We start from the raw sequence: 25,427 nt of genomic DNA, 5'->3' as shown, positions 1-25,427 counted from the left end.
GGTTCAGACATTAATGGCTGTGTGTTGAGTTATTTTGAGGGGACAGCAAATGAACACTGGTATACAAGCTGTACACTCACTACTTTACATTGTAGCAAAGTGTCATTTCTTCAGTGTCGTCACATGAAAAGATATATTAAAATATTTACAAAAATGTGAGGGGTGTACTCACTTTTGTGAGATATTGTATATATAGGAGTCCACAGGAGAGGGTGAGCCTGTGGTGGAGGCACAGTCCTAAAAAAGTGCAACTGGATGGATGGATGATGAGCTGTTGCAGGCACAAAGTCCGGATCTCTGTGCCATTGACTGTTAATAGGGAAATAGCTCTGACATCCCAGCAAGCATGTGTTGTGGCGGCTTACCCTCCCCCATGGACTCACATATCTACATGTGTGGTTTTTATAATTTTGTGAGTATTCATTTTTAAATTTCTTTCTTTGTAATTAGACCTTATTGAAACTTTCTACACCATAGTGGTCGTGCTGTGTCCCTCCCTCCCCTCTCGTTTTTTTACAGTGCAATGTACATGCTGGCATATGCCCAGCATCTATAATATGCAAAGAATGGAGCTGGTTGCCAGGAAGATGTATCTTCAGAGTGCATTTACAGAGGTAAATCATCATTGGCCAGCCAATGGGCAAAGAAAAGGATCAAACCCAGTAGAAACTGTGAAGAAGATGGAAGTGGTGGCAGAGAAACTGACAAAGGGCAGGGAGAGATGGCTCTGAACTGTCAGCGCTAGAGAGGGGCAAACACAGAGGTGAGTCTGTCATAATGTGCATGTATGCTATATGCACTTGCACATAATGGCAAGAACTGCCTGCCCTTGGCCACACAACAGTTCTGCTCAAAACTGTAGCTCTGGTTTTGTTGGAAAATCGTAATCCCTTCTAGATGGCCTATATATACTGTACTTTGCAAAAACTTTAGCAAACTGTTGTGCAGATTCCTACATTTTTGTGTTTTGAAAAAATAGCTGTTTGTTTGACCATGTCCGTTGCAGATTGATGAATGAAGCGGTGTGCCCTAATCTGAACCACCTCTCAGCATATTTCCGCGTTTTAATGAAAAAATTGCAGTATATGCATCTTTTTAGAAAAAGGTTCACACTTATGCGAATTGGATGCAGGTTTCCCCGCATCCAATACGCATGACAGGAGACTGTGACCGACTCTCAATGTAATCGGTTCACACATCTCCGGGGTGGCTGCAGTCTGCACTGGAAAAGGATCCTGTGCATTTTTGGCCCTGTTTCAGGTCCAAATTCAGGCGAAAATTCGGACCTGATCCGCACCTGGAACGTAGAACGCACCGGACCCCCCTGCTGCGAGCCATGGCCGCAGCTAGTGTGAACCCAACCTTAGAGACTATGCGGTTTATTTACTAAAGCTGGAGAGTGCAAAATCAGGCTCACTTCTGTATAGAAACCAATCAACTTCTAACCTCAGCTTGTTCAATTAAGCTTTGGCAATAAAACCTGGAAGATGATTGGTATCTATGCAGAAGTGAGCCTAATTTTGCACTTTCCAGCTTAGTAAATAAACCCCTATCTTACCAAAAATTGTACTTCTATTGCAGGGAACGCCTAAAATTGTATCTTTAGGGCAGACTTCTGGAAAGGTCAGTGAGCCAATCACACTAGCAGGAAATTACATTTCTAGGAGCTCCAGTTTGCCATATTAGAAGGAAGCAACATTTGACATTTTCAGAAAATTACATCGGATGTAGTTTTAAATTGAAAGGGTCATTTTATAATAAAAATAAATTACAAAATGGCCTATGTAGCACTTATCTACAGATTGTTATAATATTTTTAGATAATTTTTTAATCTTACACTCAAAAATATATAACTGTTAAAAATCTCCATCCTTTGATTCAAGAAGAGCCTCATTCCTGTTGTGGAATGGTTCTGAACTGGCTGTTATGAGATATTGGATCACTTTCCAGAAAGTTGGCCTTCATAGATTTTGTTACTGATATGCAATGTTATACAATATGCAAACTTAAAATGGCTTCCACCAAAATATAATTTTTTCATATATGCATATACACTAAAAAAGAATGATGAAATACTGGTTTATGTCCATTTCACGTGAACACTGCTGAATGAAAGAAGCATGGCATGACCCATTAAATCTAGTTACCTATATTGTATTGTATATGTTTTTAATCTTTTTAACCATGGACAGCACTAAAATCCAGACAGGATTTCTAATCCTTCACCTCTATAACCAAACTAGAATTTATGGTTGTAGATACAGGTTGTGGCCTACGGTGGTAGAGTTGCTCTGAAGAAAGCACAATCAAATATGTGTGGTAACTATACAGGGGAACTTCTCAGGTTTTCCTTGGTGACAAATTCACAATTTGAAGGGAGAAAGATAGAGCTGAGAGAATGGTGGGTTATGTTCTCTTCGCCATCCAATCGCATGTAGTTTGTGGTATACACAGTGAGAGGTTGAGGTATTAGGGTGGAAACAATGGGCACTCATAGTAGATTCTGGATGCATTAAGCTTACATCTATTTTACTGCTAATATCATTTTTTTTTAAATGAAAACTGAAATCCCAGCAGATATAAAAGGAAAAAATGAAATCCAGTAAATTAACCACCCCCCATCCGCGCTACAGCCTATATACGGCTGCAGCGCGGACTTGAATTTTCGGGAGGCCGTTTTTAAACGGCCTCCCAGTGACACGCCCCCAGCGCGCTCCCGCGAGCGCGCTGCGGGGAAAATCTGTGTCGGCCGCGTCCCTTGGACACGGCCGATCACAGATCGTGGTGAATGGCCAATCACAGCGGCCATTCACCACGTGATCGGGCCGTCCAATGAGTGATGATCTCATATGTAAACATATGAGATCATCTCTCATCGCCGGCGCTCCTTCCTCACACGGAGCCTGCAGTGTGAGGAAGGAGGGGGAGCCTCACAGCGCCGGGGACACAGGAGAATGTAATCAGGGCACCGATCACCAGTGCCCTGATTACTAAAGGTAAAAATACACACACAGTGCCCCCCCATCAGTGCCCACAGTGCCCGCCATCAGTGCCCCCCATCAATGCCCACAATCAGTGCCCATAGTGCTGCTAGTCAGTGCCCATCAGTGCCTGCTCATCTAGGCACTGATGAGCACTGACTGGCAGCACTATGGGCACTGAGTGTGGGCACTGATGGTGCTGCCCATCAGTGCCGCTCATCAGTGCCACCCGTCAGTGTCCAGTACCATCCGCCAGTGCCCATCAGTGCCGCCTATCAGTGCCCATCAGTGCCGCCCATCAGTGCCGCCTCTCAGTGCCGCCTCTCAGTGCCCAGCAGTGCCACCTGTCAGTGCCCAGCAGTGCCACCTCTCAGTGCCCAGCAGTGCCGCCTCTCAGTGCCCAGCAGTGCCACCTCTCAGTGCTCATCAGTGCCGCCTATCAGTGCTCATCAGTTCCGCCTCTCAGTGCCGCCTATCAGTGCCGCCTATCAGTGCTCATCAGTGCGGCATATTAGTACCTCCTCATCAGTGCCCATAAGTGCCACCTCATCAGTGCCCATAAGTGCCACCTCATCAGTGCCCATCAGTGCAGCCTATCAGTGCCCATCAGTGCCGCCTCATCAGCGCACATCAGTGAAGGAGAAAAGTTTATTTTCAAAATTTACTCGCAGAAAATAAGAAAACTTTTTTTTTTTTTTCAAAATTTTCTGTCTTTATTCTTTTTTTTTTGTAAAAAATAAAAAACCCAAAGATGATTAAATACCACCAAAAGAAAGCTCTATTTGTGTGAAAAAAATGATAAAAATTTCATATGGGTACAGTGTAGCATGACCGCGCAATTGTCAGTCAAAGTGTGAGAGCGCTGAAAGCTGAACATTGGCCTGGATGGGAAGGGTGTTTAAGTGCACAGAAGGCAAGTGGTTAAAAAAGCATAACGATTGTCATGCAGCATTTCATGTAGGCTGGAGAGTCTTTCAAATGCAGCAGGGTTTCATGGTAAACCATTTTGACTTAGTGAAAAGGTAAGAACGACCAAAGGACTCTGTTTGTTCCCAGGTCACCTGATGGGGTCCAATAGAGATCCCACTTGTAAGATTGTAGGGGTTTTGGGGTGAGAATCCCTAACTGAAATTATCCTGCTGACTTAGCAAAGAGATGAGATGCTGCCCTGATAATGAAGTATTGTATTAGGGCAATGATATCCCACAATGCATATCCTAAAACACATTATTCCTGTGTCTGGGCTTACAGTAGCTGTGTGTACTAGAAGTCAACATAAAGAGATCAACACTTTCATACAAAAGGCTGTAGATGGTTTTGCAGGAAATGAGGAGGCGTTGGGCTATGGACCAACTGGCCTGGGGGATTACATGGTATAAATATTTTCCTGGTCGTGACACTTATTTGGCAATATCCCTGGCTTAATGTTGCAATCCACTCATTACAAAACAGCAAAAAGATATTCCCTTTCTTCAGTTATGAGCAATCCAGGTTTTACAAACTTTGCATATTTTCCTTACTCAGGTGGTCAAAAAAGGACTGTTTACAAAACTAATAGGGTGGCTTCTGGTCTCTGCTTGTCAATGAGTGTCAAGAAGTATAAAGAGAGTGTTTTCATTTAGTTCATTTACTAAAGGAAAATATATCTATATGTAGGTGAGCTTCCCCAATATGCACAATTAAAGTGCTTGTGTGAAATGTATTAAATAAATAAATAAATAATCTCATCAAAAAAAACATATCGAATGTTGATGCCAAAATTCATTATGCTCAGTAAAAAAATATAATTGTGACATAAATCCATGCTGTAAAAACGAAAAACCAAACTTTAACCAAATTAAAGGGATTAAATAAATCTTATATAATGTGTGATTTAGGTGGAAGATGAGTTATTTCATGCACCACATCCCAGTGGATTAGTGATAAATCTTAAAGTAGTACATAGTAGTAGTCCAGGGAACTTATTAGAAAAAGAGCCACTGGCTTCTTTCTTTAGATGTTTAAGCCCTTGGGCTTATTTTTCTAAGAAATTTGGGTAAATTGGCTAGGTGAGTGTTTATGACATAATGTAAAGTAGAAAAAAAATGAAATGTTGATAAGAAATTTAAAATGATAACATTATTTTTGTATAAATTCCTGTTGTTTATTTGTTCATTTCTTATACAGTTCCTATGCTACAATAACTCCCGAAGAAGCTGCATACTCAGTGAAACATGTTGAGAATGTAACATCACTGTAGCATGTAAAAGGTTACTTCAAACATTTTCTGAAAACAAGATCATGATATGGTTATGTATTTTTAACCATGATTTTTTGAATAAAAATTGTTGATAAACTTTTTTACTGATAATGTACATGTAATTATGTTATTCCAGCACCTTGAAAGTCTCTTGAAAGGACCTCGAAAGGACTTATGAATAAATCTTATGCTCACACTCAAAGAATACTGAAGTTATTTAGGTGCTTATGCCATCAAAAGTTCATTAACAGTAATTTGTAATATAAGTCCATTCAGGTAATTATCCAATTTACGACAGGCTTTCCACAAGACACCTCCACCACAGATCACACAGCCTCTTACCGGTTCATTTTGAAAACTTTCAAAATGCGCTTGCATAAATTAGCTCACAAAGAGACCGCCAGCTTCAGCCAATAAGAACCTCCAGAAGTCCAGTCAATTGGCACCAAGGACTAATATTGCGCCACCACTTGAGCTCAAAATATTCTAAAAATAAAGAGGCAACCAATATATTGTAAAATCGCAAAGATGGATTGCTTTATTTAACAGCATACCGAATACCTACACAGAGAGTACAGAGATACACAGTACAAAAGCCTCACTTCTACTTCCTGTTGCCGAATAAAAATATCTACCTTTGCGATTTTACACTATGTCCGCTGCCTCTTTATTATTTTGAAGATAATTTGAGCTCAAGTTTGTGTGCTGCATACCAACCAATAAAATACACTGAGCGCAGAAACAATCCTTCTATATATATATGGCCTAAAGGAAACTAGACTGTTTACTTCCCAACTGAATTTGCACTTTGCATAGAGCTTAGTGAATGAGGTGAAGCTCTGCTGACTTCCATCATCCAATCATCTGCAAGCAAAAATGTTGTTTTTTTTGTTTTCCTTGCATGTCATTGGATATTCTTTGCAAAAGGAACAATTACCCTATTTACTAAGCATCCAAAAAAAAAAAAAAAAAAATCCCCTGGTCTGTGTAACTTATCTTGCAAAGTGAACAACTTATTTGCCTTTGGTAAATCATCCCTCATGAGACTTGGATGGTTCAGGGATGTAAATATGTTACTAATAATTAATCATGGGTATGAACAATTACAATAGATGGTCCTGACCTGTCCATAGAGAATAATGGTCGCCTCTGCCTTTAGCTCAGCGCATGTTAAAGAGTCATTTTTCAAGAGTTCAGTGGCATTACATTTTTCTTATCAAAGGCCAGTTATTAATTAAAGCTAAATTATATTGTATACAGTTGTGACAACATTCACATAATCATGAAAATAGATAACTGCAATAGACATTTATGAACATGCATGAAATGTAGATGCAGGAAATAAAACCGCTGCATATTAAGCATGTCATTTATTAGAATTACAATTTTTTCCAGAACAGTTTTAAATCTTTGGTGGATTTATTTTAATAATAGTCAGTTAATTAGAGTTGATGACATTTTATGTTAACCTTGTTTTACACAAATGAAAAGTCTAGTTATTGAACTTGCTGAGTTCTGTTATGTATTGGATTATAAAGGAATTTCTTCAGAATGCATGACATTTTTTTTGCATGCCCGCTCTTAGATGGAATCTAACTGGAACTACTTGACTAGGATATGCAAATTTAAGAACAGATAGAAAAGAATCAGTGAAATTTATAAAATAAAGAATCATTGGATTGACTTTCCTCTAATCAGGGAAATAATTGTATACCAATCTGTTGATCGTTCTGCTTATGCTCAATATTTATTGTATGTTTTTAGTAGTATGTCATTATAGAGGATGTATTTGATGGATATTTTTAGGAAATCCAAGAGTCCACTTTACAGGGCTTATCACCCTTCTGCCTAACTTCATATTTACAAATTTCCTTGTTGAAAACAGCCTCACAGTTGTCAGGATCTTCAATAACTGGCTTTGCAAATCTGAAATAGGGAAACAAAAATTGATGTTTAATGTCAACTGGGTAAGGCCATAAAAAATAAAAAAAACAATATCTCCTTGAAGCACATCTTTGGTGTTGGCTTCAGCTGGGCAAAGCAACAGAATTGTTTTTATGTATCCTTCCTGCATCACATACTGTAATTATATTTTATTTTCTCCCCTGCCATTGTGTTCAGCTGCAATGAGCAAGGAAAATATTCATTACTACTACTAAGTATGGAGAAGCATGTGACTCCCTCCCCTTCCTCTCCTATGACAGAGACGAGTGGCCCATAGCTGTGACATGGGATCATCAGCAGAATCAAGTGGTGGGAGACAAAAGGAAATGTTACTCCCCCCCATGCGCTGCTGGGGGAGATGCATTAACATGAATCCGTAACCTTGCTTTGCATACTCAAGCACAAGTTCACTTTCTTGGAGCAGGCACTCTTTTTACTGTCAGATATGATTCTTAACTGCCTATTTATACTGTCTTATTTACCCCAATAGGCTCTATGTCTAAAACTAAAATATTTTATTGACAGGCTCCAGTGTATACAGTCTATGTTTTATTTCTTCTGGAGCCGAACTTTGTGATTGCCATATGCCAATTAAGCCCAATCAGCTGTATTTACAAGCATAAAAAACAGACATAGTATAGTATAGTAGAATCCTTCTGCTCCCAGCACTGAACTGAGTGGCAGAGGAGCAAAGGGAAGGCAAGCAGAAACTGCTGGAGAAGGCTGCATTGAAGTGGACTCATTGGTTTGCCCTTGAAGAGGCAAAGTACAGCTTTGCTTTAAAATGCTTTACAAACATTACCCAGTAATTAAAATGGGAAGGGCTGAGCAGATGAGCAAGTGGCAGCTTCCTCAAGAACTAGAAAGATATGTTGGGCTGGTGGCTTCCTATGGACATACCTTATCATTCAAACAATGTTCTTAGTGGGACTTCCAGTCAGTGACACAAGCTAGTCATCATAAAGCTTATCTGCTCCCCATTCAGACCTGTGATCTGGCAGAGAATGTCTGGCAGAGATGGGTGAAGGAAGCCATACTGTATCACCATCATATATCACAGTTGGTATAATATTAGCCGTTCATACCATGTATACTCTGTTTTCGTGTTTCTTTATTCAGTAAAGTGTAAATACAATCTGATTTTATAAAGTTAATTTTTCACTTGATTAAAGTGCCTAAAAAGTCCCACAATAGGGAAATTCCTACCTTCGTATTCAAATTCTAGGGTTGTGGCACATCACGGAGTCAATTCACCTTTACCTGTTCTGTGACCTGGCAGAGAACATCTTCCAGCATCAACTTAATTTGTAGCTCTGACATGTTATGTGCCTGGATGTGAAGAGCTGCAAAGGAAGTTGACACTGGAAAATATGCAAAGGTGTGTCACAATAAATAATGTCCTCTAGGAACATCCACCTTTCTTGGAGCCCATCAGTCAGTAACAAATTATGGCACCCTTTTCATGTTACACGTTCTTTACCCACAGAAATCTGTCAACATCATGAAAGGGCTTGTTGATTTTGTTTACCCCGTAGGTTGAAGGTTCCCAGTCCTCTCCTGAATAAAACATCCAGTCATCTAGTGTGATATGTTTTGGGAAGCGGTCTGCTTTTCAAAGATAACTGAAGATCTCTGCAAAAACTTCTTGTATTGCAGTACATTGGGACATGCATTTTCTTTTTTCTCAGCAGATGCTACATGATTTCCATATTTATTGCTGCTCACAATATATTGAAAACGAAAGTGATGAACAAGGAAACCTACTTGTAACAGCAGTCAATATGTTCTCCATCACAAGTACACGATGAACAATCCTTTTCTGTCCACTCCTCTCCCTTTTCATGATGCACTCCATTCTTCATGCAGTCTGAAATTGAAGAGTAGAAGTTCTTTTATTCATCTTGAACAAAAAAGAAAAGTTTTGGGTGATCATACACTCTCTTCCTAACCTAGAAATATAACCTATTATAATACAATAGACTATGTGCAAAGCAAACAAGGGCAGAATTATTTGGACAGTATTATTAATTTTGTTTTATTCAACACTATAATTAGTTAAATATTAGGTTGTGGCCTTAAACATTTTCAGAGGTCCTACCTGTGTATAATGTACGAAACGGGAAAGTCTTCAGTATTTTATAGTTTAGGTTGTGTTTAAAATAATGTGATTGACAATAATATCCGCGCTATGGAGAAAAGGTTGGTGTATATGTATTAAAAATACTTGAAAATGGCTGCTGCCTACCCCTAAAATATAGACCAAAAGGTCAATATTAAAAATGTGTAAAATGGTGAGGTAATTGGTGCTGCCTAAAAAGTATCTAAAATTCGGGTAAGTCAATGGTTCATATACAGAAAAAACATCTCATATATATATAAATACATATAAATATAAAGTGCAATATAAAAAACAGGGTGTCATACAAAACATATATGTTAGTTATAAATACAACTGAATAAATATAAAGTGTAAATATAAAGTGAGATAGTGCAAATACCAGTGCGCATAACACCAAACTATATCCACTATATATATGTGCACGTGTGCAAAAGTAATGGGTTTGGCCAGTGGATACTGGCTTTGTGAGCCCTCAGTTATCCAAATAGGAAAGTGATTTAATCTTCCAATCTGAGTAAATTACTGGTAATTATATCAGAAAAAAGAGACTGAGAGCATGCAATTGGTGCAGTGAGATCCCAACTGGATATTAAAGTGCAATGTGATATATATGATCCAAAAAAATATTTATGAATAAATAGTGATAAAGTGCTATTAGTGCAAGTAGTTCAGATGAAAAATATGTCAATATTAAAAAGGGGTGAAGGGAATGTAATTTATATATAATTGGTCTGTAGCAGTATTCAAAAGAGCTCAGTCGATCGAACAAGTAGAAAATGTCCAAAATAAGTCCATATAAAGGTGAGCTGTGACAGTATTCGGCTCCGCGGGTGATTTTTGTGGTGCTCCAAAAATTAAGGTGCTGGGTGTGGAAATAGTAGGGGTGATATTTTCTGGTGAGTGCGGGAGAGATGGGGAAAAAGGGAGCACTATTTCCACACCCGGCACCTTAATATTTGGAGCACCACAAAAATCACCCGCGGAGCCGAATACTGTCACAGCTCACCTTTATATGGACTTATTTTGGACATTTTCTACTGATATAATTTTTCTGATATAATTACCAGTAATTTACTCAGATTGGAAGATTAAATCACTTTCCTATTTGGATAACTGAGGGCTCACAAAGCCAGTATCCACTGGCCAAACCCATTACTTTTGCACACGTGCACATATATATAGTGGATATAGTTTGGTGTTATGCGCACTGGTATTTGCACTATCTCACTTTATATTTACACTTTATATTTATTCAGTTGTATTTATAACTAACATATATGTTTTGTATGACACCCTGTTTTTTATATTGCACTTTATATTTATATGTATTTATATATATATGAGATGTTTTTTCTGTATATGAACCATTGACTTACCCAAATTTTAGATACTTTTTAGGCAGCACCAATTACCTCACCATTTTACACATGTTTTTAAAATAATGGTGTAGAGCTAAAGATTTTTGTTAGTCATGATGTTGGCAGGTCTGGTATTGAACTGGTCTACATTCCTCACACAAGGTCACTGATCTAATTAGAATGGAATTTAGGAATTTTTTAGACATGCATTTTACCTTAGGAATGGGACAGAGATTAAATAAATAAGTTACTCTTTCTGTTCAGTAGGCAAAAACACATGTGAGGATCTGTGTGGGTTTTTAAGGGCTTGGCTGATGCAATGGAAATCATAGGTATGTGCAGGGGGTGTGCTGGTTGTGCCTGGGCACACCCTAATCCAAGGCCAGCTACAGGGGGGTGCTTAGGTTCACCCCTATTCCTGCGACCATCTCTGTCCCCGGGTTGCCAAGGTCTACCTTTGGCTTTTTACCCTGGCTGCAGTGTTTCTCTAGTGCTCTGCACACAGCATACTGAGGCTTGCAGCCAGCGGGGACTCTCAGCCGTGCAGTATCCTTAGGCTGGGGAGCTGGTGGGCAGGGTAGGAGTGTGGCCGAACTCTCCCTCCTACACACTCACATGTGTCTGCTCTGGCTAATGAAGCAGCTAAAAGTCGGAAGGAGGCAGAGCAGAGATGGCATTGGCAGGCCGGGAGTCAACTTCTTCCAGCCATGTGGTGAGTGGCTGATAGAGAGAAGATTACCTGCACTGCTTCAACCCTTTTACTGCACACAAGGAACTAGAGAAATTACCCTAGCCCTCCCACTACATACTGCTCACTGACTGGCTGTCCTTACTGCACACTGCCCACTGACACGCTGTCCTCACCACACACTGCTCACTGACTGGCTGTCTTCACCGCACACTGCCCACTGACTGACTGTCCTCACTGCACACTGCTCACTGACTGCCTGTTCTCACCGCACACTACTCACTGACTGCCTGTCCTCACCGCACACTGCTCTCTGACTGCCTGTTCTCACAGCACACTGTCCACTGACTGCCTATCCTCACCGCACACTGCCCATTGACTGCCTGTCCTCACCGCACACTGCTCCCTGACTGCCTGTCCTCAGTGCACACTGCCCACTGACTGCCTGTCCTCACTGCACACTGCCCACTGACTGCCTGCCCTCACCGCACACTGCCCACTGACTGCCTATCCACACTGCACACTGCCTACTGACTGTCTGTCCTCACTGCACACTACTCACTAACCAGGTGTCTTCACCGCACACTGCTCACTGACTGCCTGTACTCACTGCAGACTGCCCACTGACTGTCTGTCCTCACCACACACTGCTCACTGACTGTCTGTCCTCACTGCCCACGGCCCACTGGCTGCCTGTCCTCACAGCACACTGCCCACTGACTGCTTGACCTCACTGCCCACTTCCCACTGACTAACTGTCCTCACTGCACACTGCCCACTGACTGCCTGTCCTCACTGCACACTGCCCACTGACTGCCTGTCCTCACAGCCCACTGCCCACTGACTGCCTGTCCTCACAGCACACTGCCCACTGAATGCTTGTTCTCACTGCACACTGCCTGTTATATTCTCCGTGTTGTGAGAGACACAGGACTCTGGTCTGGAACAACGGTTGTTTATTCAGTACTCTCTGTACACTACAACATGCATTACAGGACAGCTCTGTATAACCACACATCTCCTACATGTCTCCAAGATGGCCACTCTGCCCCTTGACCCCTGTCATCACTCCTGGGTGGAGCCAGCCTTAAAGTGACAGTACATGTGAAACCCTTCAGGTATAACACCTTCCATCCATCCCTAAAAAAAAACAACAAAAAACAAAAAAAAAAAAAAAAAAACACAACAAAACGAGAACAGGCATAAAACAGTAACTCATAATTGTCCAATACAGTCCTCCAACTCAGGAGATTTACATGGCTTCTTCCGCGTCCGGATGTGAGAACAACCTCCAGGAACGCTAAGGGGAGAACATGGCAGCGTATCACTTTCGGCGGGCCCGTCGAAAGTCTCTTAACCGCTCTTGCATTTGAAACCGGTCAGGAGGGCGACAGCGTTGTTGAGGACGGGCACCCAGCGACTCGGGGCCAGGGGAAGCAGGGCTGGCCGGAATGGACACCGGCGGGGCCAAGAGGGGATCCCCTAGCTCAGAGGGTGAACAGACCTCTGGACCAGGGCTGGAGGGCTCTGTTGGAGCTGAGTTCAAAAGTTCAGAGTCCTCCCAAGCATCAGTCTCAATGCCTCCTGATCCTGTAGGAGCAGATCCTTGAGACACTGGAGGTGCAGCCGATGTCAGGGATTCGGGCAGCTGAGAATGAGGACGCAATTGGTCCGCATGCCGTCTGCAAATGGAACCATCTTTCAGGCAGACCCTATACATTTTGGGTCCCAAAGTCTCTGCGATGATAGCAGGAAGCCAACGAGTGTTGGAAGCGCCATAAGATCGAGCCCATACCTTTTGCTGGGCTGTAAACCGGGGAATCTCGTCGTGTTTGACCCTCTTGTCATGGGACTGCCGTACATGTTCCTGGACCGTTTGAGGGCGGAGTATGTCCAAAACAGTCCATGGCTGCCGACCCAAAAGAAGTTCAGCTGGAGTTTTCCCAGTGGTTGCATGAGGTGTGGTTCTGTAAGCAGAAAGGAAGGAGTCCAGCTGCTGGGGTGACAGGGACTGTTGTTTACTTGTAGCCACAGTAGCTTTGAAATAGCATTTGAAGGTCTGTACAAACCTTTCTGCTTGACCATTTGTAGCCGGGTGGTAAGGTGCGGTCAACTTGTGTTTGATGTTGTGGGCAGTCAGGAAACTCTGAAACTCCTGGCTTGTGAATTGTGCACCGTTGTCTGTGACAATTTCTCTGGGGTATCCAAACGTAGCAGCGAGATGTAACAGTATAGAAATCATTGCCTTAGTCGTCGGCTGGGTAACAGGAATGACCTCAGGCCACTTTGAATTGGCATCAATAATGATCAAAAAGGTGTGTCCTCTGATCGGGCCTGCAAAGTCCAATTGTAGGCGAAACCAGGGAACCATGGGCCAAGTCCAGGGCTGGACGCACCCTCGAGGAGGGTCTCTTGCAGTTTGTGCACATCCAGCACACGCATTCACATATGTCGTGATATCGGAGTCGAGGTTCGGCCACCACACATAACCTCGGGCCTTTTGTTTCATACGTGTGCCCCCGGGATGACCAGTATGTAGCAAGTCCAGAATGTGTCTCCGGAGGGTCTGTGGAATGATCACTCGGTCTCCCCATAAAACACAGTTGCCAGCCACAGTTAATTCCAGACGCCTACGGAAGTAAGGTTCATAATCCTGTGTGACAGTTGCAGGCCAACCGTACCTTACCCAGGAGAGTATTGTCTTAAGGAAGGTATCCTTGGCTGTATGGGCTGCTACTTCCCCGGAAGACAGAAAGGACAGGCTGGTGTAACGACAACTCTTGACAGGTGGAGAAGAGTCTGTTAATGTCCTTGTCAGACGGGACATGGCATCCGCATTAGCATTGGCATCATGGCTGCGATACTGGATTTTGTAGCTATATGCTCCCAAGAATAGGGCATAGCGTTGAAGACGGGCCGCAGTCGTCTGGGAGATGCCTTTGTCAGGGCTAAAGATCTGAAGGAGTGGTTTATGATCAGTCAGTATGGTGAATTCCCTACCATACAGGTGAAGATGAAACTTCTTAATTGCCCATATGAGCGCCAGAGCCTCTTTGTCAATGTGAGAGTAATTGCTTTCTGCTTTTGTCAAGGACCTGGAGGCGAATGCCACAGGTTTCTCTGACCCATCTGGTAAAACGTGAGATAGTACAGCCCCTAGACCATAGGGTGAGGCATCACAAGCCAAGGTGAGTGGCCTTTGGAGGTCATAGTGCACGAGCATGCGTGACGCCAACAGCTTTCGCTTAGAAACTTCAAAAGCACGTTGGCATGCAGCCGACCAGTTCCATCTGGAGTGTTTCTCCAAAAGCTTGTTTAATGGAAACAAAGTGTGTGCTAGATCCGGCAGGAATTTGTGGTAATAGTTCAGCAAGCCCAGGTATGATCGCAGCTGTTGGACGTTGGTTGGGGCTGGAGCTTTTACTAAAGCATCAACTTTGGCTTCCGTGGTGTGTATACCCTGTGCATCCACAAGGTGGCCACAAAATTCCAATTTAGGTACCATAAATTGGCATTTCGCTAAGTTCACTTTTAGACACTGCTCTTGGAGTCTCGCCAACACAAGCTCCACGTTCTGCTTGTGTTCCTGGTCCGTCAGGCCCGTGATGAGCATGTCATCTAACAGGCACTGTGTGAAAGGAATGTCCACCAAAATCTCATCCATTTTGCGTTGCCAAATGGCTGGAGCGGAGGCTACCCCAAACACCATCCGATTGTATTCATACAGTCCCTTGTGAGTGTTGATGGTTAGAAACTTGCGGGATGAAGGGTGGACCTCAAACTGTAAATAAGCTTGCCTGAGATCAAGCTTGGTGAACTTTTGACCTCCTGCAAGAGAGGCAAAAATGTCATCTACTCTGGGTAGGGGATACTGGTCTATCTCCAGTTGAGAATTTAGTGCCATGCGGAAATCGCCACAAATGCGTAAGTCCCCATTCGCTTTCTTTACTGGTACAACTGGTGATGCCCACTCGCTGTGCTCTACCGTTGAGATGACACCTTGTTCCTCCAGCCGGCTTAGTTCAGCTTCCACACCTGCTCGGAGTGCGAAAGGTACCGTCCAAGCTTTGAAGAACCTAGGCTGGGCATTGGGTTTCAGCCTGAGTCTCACACAGTCATGCTTTATTTTTCCCAAATGGTGATCAAAGACTTGTGGGGATCGCTGTTTCAGGGATTCCACCCATCCCTCGTTATCTCTTGATGGGATGGTCACGGTGTTGCAGGGGTTTATGGCGATGTCTGGCATGCCAAAGTGAGCAATCCAGTCTCTCCCAAAGAGAGGGGGTCCCCCATGTTCTAGGATATACAATGGCATTCTGTTTGTCTGACCCTTGTAGGACACCTGTACTTTCACGTAACCCAGTGGGTGGAGTATCTGCTTTGAGTATGTCTGCAGTTTGATTGGTGTTGGACGGACAGTTGTTCGGATCAGAAGTTTTCTCCATTGTTTCTGGGTGATAACTGAAACTGCTGCTCCTGTGTCTACATCCATCTTGAGTTTCTTTCCTTCCACGGTTACATCTACAGTCATTGCAGAGGGTGCTGAATGCATATGATGTATGTCTAATCTGTGGAGCACTTCCTCATCCTCTGATTCAGATGACTATGTATATCTTCCCACCATATATGCCTTTGTCCTGGTGTTCAGAGGTTGTTTATTTCGCACCTTCTTACTACGGCAGACTCGTTTCAGATGGTCGGCCTTACCACAATTATGACAGAGCTGATCCTTAAACCGGCAGACTTTGTGATCGTGGTCTGTATTCCCACAACGGTAGCAAGCTGACTCCCGGGTTGGTGAGGGTCTATAGTTTGCTGCTGTTGGCTTGACTGCTGTTCTGAAAACTTCCTCTTTAACCTCTTCCCTTCTGCTCTGGGGGTTCAATGCCTCTGTATCTTTCACAGCCATTTCCATCACTGAAGCTATCTCAATTGCCTTTGTAAGGGTAAGATCTTTCTCTGTTAACAGTCTCTTTAGGCTAGACTCACTATTTAGTCCCATGACAAACTTATCCCTCAGTGCAGTCGGTAAATACTCTTCAAAAGAACAGGTTGAGGCTAGTCTGCGAAGGGCGTGCACATAAGCCTTAATATCTTCACCTGGCTGCTGCTGCCGCTGATAGAACCGGAATCTCTCTGCAATCTCTAGTGGTTTAGGCTGGAAGTGATTCCCTAACAGTGTCAGGAGCTCTGTCAAAGTGTTAGTTGCTGGTTTTTCAGGGAAAAGGAGATCCCTAAGAGTGTCATATGTCCTAGCACCAACCACTGTCAGAAATACTTGCCTGTCGCCTGGGATGGCATTTGCATAAAAATATTGTTCTAGTCTCTCAATCCAGGAACTCCACGATGTCTGTTCTCCATCAAATTCACAAATGTCCCGATCAATGACATTTTCCTGCTGAGCTCTGTGGGTGTTTGTATCCAGCTGACAATCCAGAGTTTTTTTCCTTCTTTTCTTTTCTCACACGGATAGTAACCTTGTAAATCCCATCCTCGTCGCCACTGTTGACTGCCTGTCCTCACAGCACACTGCCCACTGACTGCCTGTCCTCACAGCACACTGCCCACTGACTGCCCGTCCTCACTGCACACTGCTCACTGACTGCCTGTCCTCACCACACACTGCTCACTGACTGCCTGTCCTCACCGCACACTGCTCTCTGACTACCTGTTCTCACAGCACACTGTCCACTGACTGCCTGTCCTCACCGCACACTGCGCATTGACTGCCTGTCCTCACCGCACACTACTCACTGACTGCCTGTCCTCACTGCACACTGCCCACTGACTGCCTGTCCTCACTGCACACTGCCCACTGACTGCCTGTCCTCACCGCACACTGCCTACTGACTGCCTGTCCTCACTGCACACTGCCCACTGACTGCCTGTCCGCACTGCACACTGCCCACTGACTGTCTGTCCTCACCGCACACTACTCACTAACCAGATGTCTTCACCGCACCCTGAGCATTGACTGCCTGTACTCACTGCACACTGCCCACTGACTGCCTGTCCTCACAGCACACTGCCCACTGACTGCCTCTCCTCACTGCACACCGCCCACTAACTGCCTGTCCTCACCGCACACTGCTCACTAACTGGCTGTCCTCACCGCACACTGCTCACTGACTGGCTGTTCTCACCCCACATTGCCCACTGACTGCCTGTCCTCACTGCGCACTGCTCACTGACTGCCTGTCCTCACCCCGCAATGCTCATTTCGTGGCTGTCCTCACCCAGCACTGCTCACTGCTTGATACATTGATAAATGTTCTTTTTCTGACACTTGTTATTTACAAGTAAAAATCTGTACTTTTTGCTACAAAATTACGGAGAACCCCCAAACATTATATATATATACATATACAGTATCTCACAAAAGTGAATACACCCCTCACATTTTTGTAAATATAATAATGTATAACAGTGTAAATTTGCTGTCCCCTCAATATAACTCTACACACAGCCATTAATGTCTAAACCCCTGGCAATAAATGTGAGTAGAGCCCTAAGTGAAAATGTCCAAATTGGGCCCAAGTTTCAATATTTTGTGTGGCCATCATAATTTTCCAGCAATGCCTTAACCCTTTTGGGCATGGAGTTCACCAGAGCTTCCCAGGTTGCCACTGGAGTTCTCTTCCACTCATCCATGATCACATCACAGGATGGATGTTAGAGACCTTGTGCTCCTCCACCTTCTGTTTGAGGATGCCCCACAGATGCTCAATAGGATTTAGGTCTGGAGACAGGCTTGGGCAGTCCATCACCTTTATCCTCAGTTTCTTTAGCAAGGCACTGGTTGTCTTGGAGGTGTGTTTGGGGTCGTTATCATGTTGGAATACTGCCCTGCAGTGCTGTCTTCGAAGGGAGGGGATCATGCTCTGCTTGAGAATGTCACAGTACATGTTGGCATTCATGGTTCCCTCAATGAACTGTAGCTCCCCAGTGTTGGCAGCATTTATGCAGCCTCAGACCATGACACTCCCACCTCCATGCTTGACTGTAGTAGGCAAAACACACTTGTCTTTGTACTCCTCATCTGAACCAAATACATTTATCTTGGTCTCATGAGACCACACGACATGGTTCCAGTAATCCATATCCTTAGTCTGCTTGTCTTCAGCAAACTTTTTGCGGGCTTTCTTGTGTATCATCTTTAGAATAGGCTTCCTTCTGGGATGATAGCCATACAGACCAATTTCATGCAGTGTGTGACGTTTGGTCTGAGCACTGACATGCTGACCCCCCACCCCTTCAACCTCTGCAGCAATGCTGGCAGCACTCATACGTCTATTTCTCAAAGACAACCTCTGGATATGACGCTGAGCACGTGCACTCAACCTCTTTGTCAACCATGGCGAGGCCTGTTGTGAGTGGAACCTGTCCTGTTAAACCGCTGTATGGTCTTGGCCACCATGCTGCAGCTCAGTTTCAGAGTCTTGGCAATCAGCAATCTTCTTACAGCCTAGGCCATCATTATATAGAACAACAACTCTTTTTTTCAGATCCTCTGAGAGTTCTTTGCCATGAGGTACTATGTTAATTTTCCAGTGACCAGTATGAGAGAGTGAGAGCGATAACACCAAATTTAACACACCAGATCACCATTCACGCCTGAGACCTTGTAACACTTACGAGTCATATGACACCTGGGAGGGAAAATGGCTAATTGGGCCCAATTTGGCCAAATGTTAACTTAGGGGTGTACTCCCTTTTTTTGCCAGCGGTTTAGACATTAATGGCTGTGTGTTGACTTATTTTGAGGGGACAGAAAATTTACATTGTTATACAAGCTGTACACTCACTACTTTACATTGTAGCAAAGTGTCATTTGTTCAGTGTTGTCACATGAGAAGATATAATAAAATATTTACAAAAATGTGAGGGGTGTACTCACTTTTGTGAGATGCTGTATATATATATATATATATATATATATATATATATATTGTAACAGGACGTCAAGTAAATGTGACAGGAAGTCAGCTAAATCTGTGAGTGTTGTCACAGATCGGAGATACAATTCACCAGTTGCGCCCTCACTCCCAAAACCCTTAAGGCTAGCGACGTAGCCCTACGCCGCTCTGCCTGTCAGGGGCTGACTGCCTACGTAAATAGTCGTGCGACAGTCGGCAAGTGGTTAAACAAAATATTATAAAAAAAAAATGGCTTTGTTTACATGGGACCGGAAGTGATGTCATGACGTCTCTCTAGTCCTCCTAGGCCATAGAGATGAGCGGAGGCCATTTTCCTTCGCTTATCCCTGGGCCAAGTCGCTGCCAGCGCAGATCGGTTCCCGAAGCTACTGATCGCCCAGGTAAGCCCTGGAACTCTGCCCCCCCCCCAGCCGCTTCTAAAAGTGATCCAGCGGCAATGTACCACTTGGACCACTTTTACCAAAAAGGCCAGCGCCTGAGGGAAAAAATAATACTGGGGTTATGGCATCTAGCTGCACTCATAACTCAAATTAAACGGCAAATTAATGACGTATTTTCCTAGTTAGGCAGTCAGCAAGTTTAAATTTTTTTTTATACATTTTGAAATGTTTACTATATTTATAAAAGTGTGTGTGTATATATATATATACCTATCACACCTATGATGGAAATGGAAATACAGTTAAAGCAAAAACCGGCCAAGATTCGAACGTTAATAGGCAGGATGAATGTAACAAGTTGATCCATCAATCAACTTTGGTACAACCAGCCTGCCGGATTCTCTTGCGATTATTGCTAGTGGCTGCTATAGCTGCTAGCAATAATCATTATCCTCCCCGCCCGCTTCTGCTCCCCCTATAGGGAGAAGAAAATTGCTGATTCCCCTGTGAACACTGTGTTGATGGAGGTATCGTGCAAATTTCTTTCCTGCAACACGTGGTTGCAGGAAATAATTTATCACCGTGTATGGTCAGCCTAACTGGAATTTTCACACTGCACATACTGTAAAAGCAGGAGCAGGCAGAGGTAGTATTTAAAAAAAAAAAAACATATCCAAATGCCCACTTTGCTTAACTGAAGCCACGGTCACATGATAATCCTTAATCTTCTTCTGTTTACTTTCTGGAGTTCTTTGGATGTTCTCATCACTGCCTGCATGATTATGACACCTACTGGTGGAGACAGCGCTTTCAGCTGTTTAGTCCTGTCTCATAGTCTCCAGGGGCAGGAGAACCCACAAGGGTGGTGAGGAACCAGTAACCAAGATAATGAGAATGGAAAAATGCATGGATCCCATGGCAGAAAATTAGCTTGGCTTATAGCGGAAAATGCAACTTTGATCCATTACGCTTAAGGATAGCTTATGAAGCCGTATTAGGAATCAAGAGCTAGGAGTAAGGTATTTGATGCACTATTTAAATATAATTTTTGCCTGTAGTTGGGCTTCCACACGCACATGTAAATCTTACACCACACATATGAGTTATTGTCGCAAACATAAGAGCAAGAGCAATAATTCTAGTGCCAAACTGGTAACCTAAAAAAGGCTTTTAAAGCATCACCTTTGGACATTTTTAGGTACCATCGAATGTAGATTTGAGCCGTTCCACAGGTGTACACAATTTTAAAGCGTGACATGTTAGGTATCTATTTACTCAACATAATTTCATCTTTTATGTTTTACGAAAAAAACTGTGCATTATATTGTGTTTGTGTCCACTACAACTCATTAAAGTGTATTTGGCTATTTTCTCCAGTCTTTTTTTGTTTGTTACAGAATTGCTGTAACCTACAGGCCCCTCGGGCTAGTATCAACCTTCCTTGATGACTTCTCTGCCTGGCTACTCAAACCTACTTTCTTTCTTCTGAAATTCCCACAATCATTTTCAGTGACTTCAATACCCCTGGTAATACTAACACTTATGCTACTTCTAAACTTCTCAGTCTGACCTCCTCTTTTGACCTGAAGCAATGAATACATGCTGCTACTCACTCAAATGACAACACCCTTGACTTTGTTTTCTCCTTCCTATGCACTTTGTGCAAACTTTCCCACAATCCTTCTCCTCTCTGATCACTACCTTATTAGTTTTGCTCTCTCCCTGTCTTCCACCTTCTCAACCCTCCGACCTCCTAACAGTTAACTGTAGAAACCCTTGCCACCTTAATGATGGTACATTTGCTGGTGTATATACTTTTGTCACTGTTGATGGTATATATATTTTGAGTATTATTGAAGAGAGCATGACGATTTTTATGTATTTAGGTTCGTTCTTCGCCACCTTAACCCTTCTCTTCTCCACTCTGCTACTGATCACCTCTATGGCAAAATCTCACTTCCGTTCTGCCCCAACCTAGCTACTTCTGTCTACAACAGTTGACTAAGTATTATCCCTCCTCATTACACACAGAATCAGGCCCTGACCCTGATACAACCTTGGCAAACAGATGACACCAGAATTCTCAAAAAACATAGCCGGGCTGTTGAGCATTTGTGGCGTAAGACTACGTTTCAAAAAGATTTCAACCAATATAAAGCTACTCTCCAAAAATACAATTCCTGCCTCCACATTGCCAAGCATACCTATTTTATCACTCTGATTAATACCTTCTCATTCAGTCCCTATCAACCCTTCTCTGCCTTTAACTCTCTACTTCCTCTCCACCCACTAACTCACTCACTGCCCAGGAGATCTGCAAACACTTAAAAAATAAGATTGATTGGTGTATATACATACCTGCTTGACTTGATTGTCTGTATGTCTGCTTACTATACTATGTATTGAGGAACGTGCGCTGTTCTCTCTACTGGTTGTGTACACCCCTTGTTTTTTGCAAAAAAAAAAAATTTACAAAAAAAAAAAAAGATTGAAATATTTAATGATGAGATTTCTACTGTACAGACACTTAACACTTCATGTCCACAAGCACACTCAGAGTCATTACTCCTGTCATTCAACCCCACTACTATAGATGAAGTTGCTAAACTTTTTTCCACCCTGTTCCCTTGCAATTACCACGGTCATCCTTTGGCTCTATTCCACATTCTCTAACTCACATCTTCACTCTCTCCCTCTCTTCTGGCATCTTACCTAACTCTCTAAAACATGCACTAGCCACCCCCATACCTAAAAAGCCTATCTTGGACCCCACTAATCCTAACAACCTCCTTATTCTCTTTCTCATCCAAACTCCTTGAACACCTGGTTTAAAACCACGTCACTGAAAATAACCTTAATCCCATTCATTCTGGATCCCCCCCTTAACAATCCATAGAAACTGTTCTCGGAAAACTCACAAATGATCTACAAATGGCTAAAACCATGGCTATTCTGTACCCCATACTCCTGGATCTCTCTGCTTCCTTTGACACAGATGACCACCCCCTCCTCCTCAAAAAACTCCAATCCTTTGACTTCTGTTCATCCTACCTATCCCACCATACCTTCAGCATCTTTTACAATTCCAGTTCCTCCTCCTTCCTTCCACTTCTCAATCTACACCTCCTCTCTGGGCTAGCTGATAGCCTCCCATGGCTTTCAGTACCATTTCTACGCTGATGACACCTAAATCTATCTCTCTACCCCTCAGTTCACTCCATCAGTCTCCTCATGCATCACTAATTTACTAACAGACATGTCACACTGCTTCCTCAAACTCAATCTAACCAAAACTGAGCTCATAATATTTTCTCCCCCGCATGCTCCTCCCCTGATTTCTCTGGCGCAACTATCAACCCGTCCTCACGTCAGGGTGCTAGGTGTAATCCTGGACTCTGAACTCTCCTTTTGGTCCCACATCCAAACATTATACAAAGCTTGCTGCCTCAACCTACACAAAGCTGCCGTGATTGCTGCCGGGCACCCGCGATCGCTCCCCGTGGAGACACTCATTCCATTGTAAACATGGCAGACCACTGTTCTGTCAGTAATGAACACAAGAATCCTGTGTTCCTCTTATTTAGGAACACAGGTCTCTGTGTTCATTCAGTTAATACAACCCCCACACAGTTATAAAGCACCCCCAGGGACACATTTAACCCTTTGATCGCCCCTGGTGTTAACCCCTTCCCTGCCAGTGTCATTAGTACAGTAACAGCGCATATTTTTAGCACTGATAACTGTAGTAATGTTACTGGTCCCCCCAAAAGTGTATAAAATGTCAGTCAGGTGTCTGATCTGTCCACCACAATGAATATGTAGCAGAATACATATTGGCCTAAAATGATAAAAATTTTGATTGAAAATTTTTTTTTATTGGGAATGTTTTATAGCAGAAAGTAAAAAATATTGTTTTTTTTTTTTCAGAATTGTCGCTCTTCTTTTGTTTATAGCACAATAAATAAAAATCGCATAGGTGATTAAATACCACCAAAACAGAGCTCTATTTGTGGGAAAAAAAGTACATAAATTTTATTTCGGTACAGCGATGCACGACAGTGCAATTGTCAGTTAAAATAACACAGTGCCATATCCCAAAAAATTGCCTGCTCATTAAGGGGGAAAACCTTCCGGTCCAGAAGTGGTTAAACCCAGAACCTCTGCAGTGTCAGGCAATGTCTCTTCTTGCTGAGTTACCTGGAATGCTGGACAGTTTCTGGGACACTTCCTTCAATGATCCTGTCTTGAACCTTGTCTGTCTTGAGCCCTGAAATCTTCGCTCCTCCCATGAACTTCCTGATTTAAGCCATGTCTGCACTTCCTGTTTGCCAGATTATTGTGCTCTTTCCAGCCAGTATCTCGCGCTCCTGTCTTCCCTGCTGCCATCTATATTTTGCTGCCACTCATCATCAACCCTTGGCTTGTTCCCCTGACTATGCTTCTGCCTGATCCCAACATGCAACAACTCGTTACTGCACTTTTGGCTTGTTCCTCAACTACGCTTCTATTTGATCCCTACCTGCTTATCTTCTACTGGACCTCGGCTTACTCAGCTCCTGGTGGTGACAATCCTGAGGACCGGGACCTGGTACTAACACGCAGAAAATCCATCTTCATCATCAGAAGCTCTTGTGAACACCAGTTAGTACTTAGACTCTGCACCTCAGGTGAGCCCATATCATTCTCCAGGATGACTGCCTGCCTAACTATCCTGCTGGTCGGTGGTAGTTCCGCTACTGCAATAGCAACTGGTCTTCAAGCCTGAACCCTGATTTTGACAGAAGTCAACAGGATGCGTCTTTACATTGAAGTCAAGAGGAGGTGTTTTGCATTAAAGTCAATAGGATGCAATTTTGCATTGAAGTCAATAGGATGCGGCATGCCATTATCGGCAAAATGCTGATAACCCTATTTTTGACCAATAACTATGTTAGCAGAAACTTATATAGCAGTAAAAATCTAACAGGGGTTCTGATAATACACCATTCTGTCCAAATCTAAAAAACAAAAAAAACTTTTTGACTGGAAGTGCCCTTTATAGCATTTAGCAAATACATATAAAGCAGTTGCAAGTCTTTATTTTAAATTTTAGCACTAATATTAGGACTGTATTTAAAAACAGGCACGGTAGCTGTTTTCCTCTGAATTTTCCTATCCTGCATTTCTTTGTGCAGGCTGCCTAACACACCAGCTGCTTCAGGTTTTTTGTGTGAACACAGAATTCTTGTGGGTCTAGTGGGTAAGAAGGACAGCAGAGCATGCAGAAATCCATGTCCTGTAGTGTTGGTTCTAGTAATCAACATGAGATGGGAAAGCAGAAAAGAAGGGGGGGCATATGTTTATATGCAGAGATCTGTGCGTGTTAATAAACACACAACCCAGATCTGGCTGATTCTTGATTTCACTTACCGTTCAGAGCTGAAATCAGGAAGAAAAGCCAGCCAGTCTGTAAGTGAGTAAAATCAGCACACATACACTTATTAGGCAAACAGTTAACCCCTTTATTGCCCTCCTGATCACCCCTGTCACCCAGTCAGTGTCATTAATACAGCGACAGCATACAGTATTATCACTGATCATTGTGTTAGTGTCATTAGCATCACCAGATAGTATCAGTTAAAGTCAGTTAGTGTCCCCCCCAGCCAGTGTCAGTTAGCGCCAGTCCATGATTGCCTGCCACGCTATCACAGTCACAATATAAGTTGCTGATCACCACCATTACTAGTATAGTGTCTGTCTGGATCAGTATCCTTCTCACGGTCAGAACTCTACCAATAGTA

General features: G+C 43.0%; 1 pseudogene across 1 annotated transcript in view; it reads right to left on the bottom strand.

Annotated features, from left to right (window-relative positions):
• Positions 1-6,927: 6,927 nt before the first annotated feature.
• Positions 6,928-25,427, bottom strand: part of LOC309563697 (beta-microseminoprotein-like) — a 40,702-nt pseudogene continuing 22,202 nt past the window's right edge. Inside the window, exons 3-4 of the transcript XR_014226216.1 lie at positions 8,930-9,032; positions 6,928-7,147 (exon numbers count right to left, since the gene is read on the bottom strand). The product of XR_014226216.1 is annotated as a beta-microseminoprotein-like (transcript). The remainder of the gene's footprint in view (positions 7,148-8,929; positions 9,033-25,427) is intronic.

This window comes from Pelophylax lessonae, assembly GCF_965119305.1.
Source record: "Pelophylax lessonae genome assembly, chromosome: 9".
Lineage (NCBI taxonomy): Eukaryota > Metazoa > Chordata > Amphibia > Anura > Ranidae > Pelophylax > Pelophylax lessonae.
Note: the sequence above shows the minus strand (reverse complement) of the source record. Positions and strands in the feature narration are given on the sequence as shown.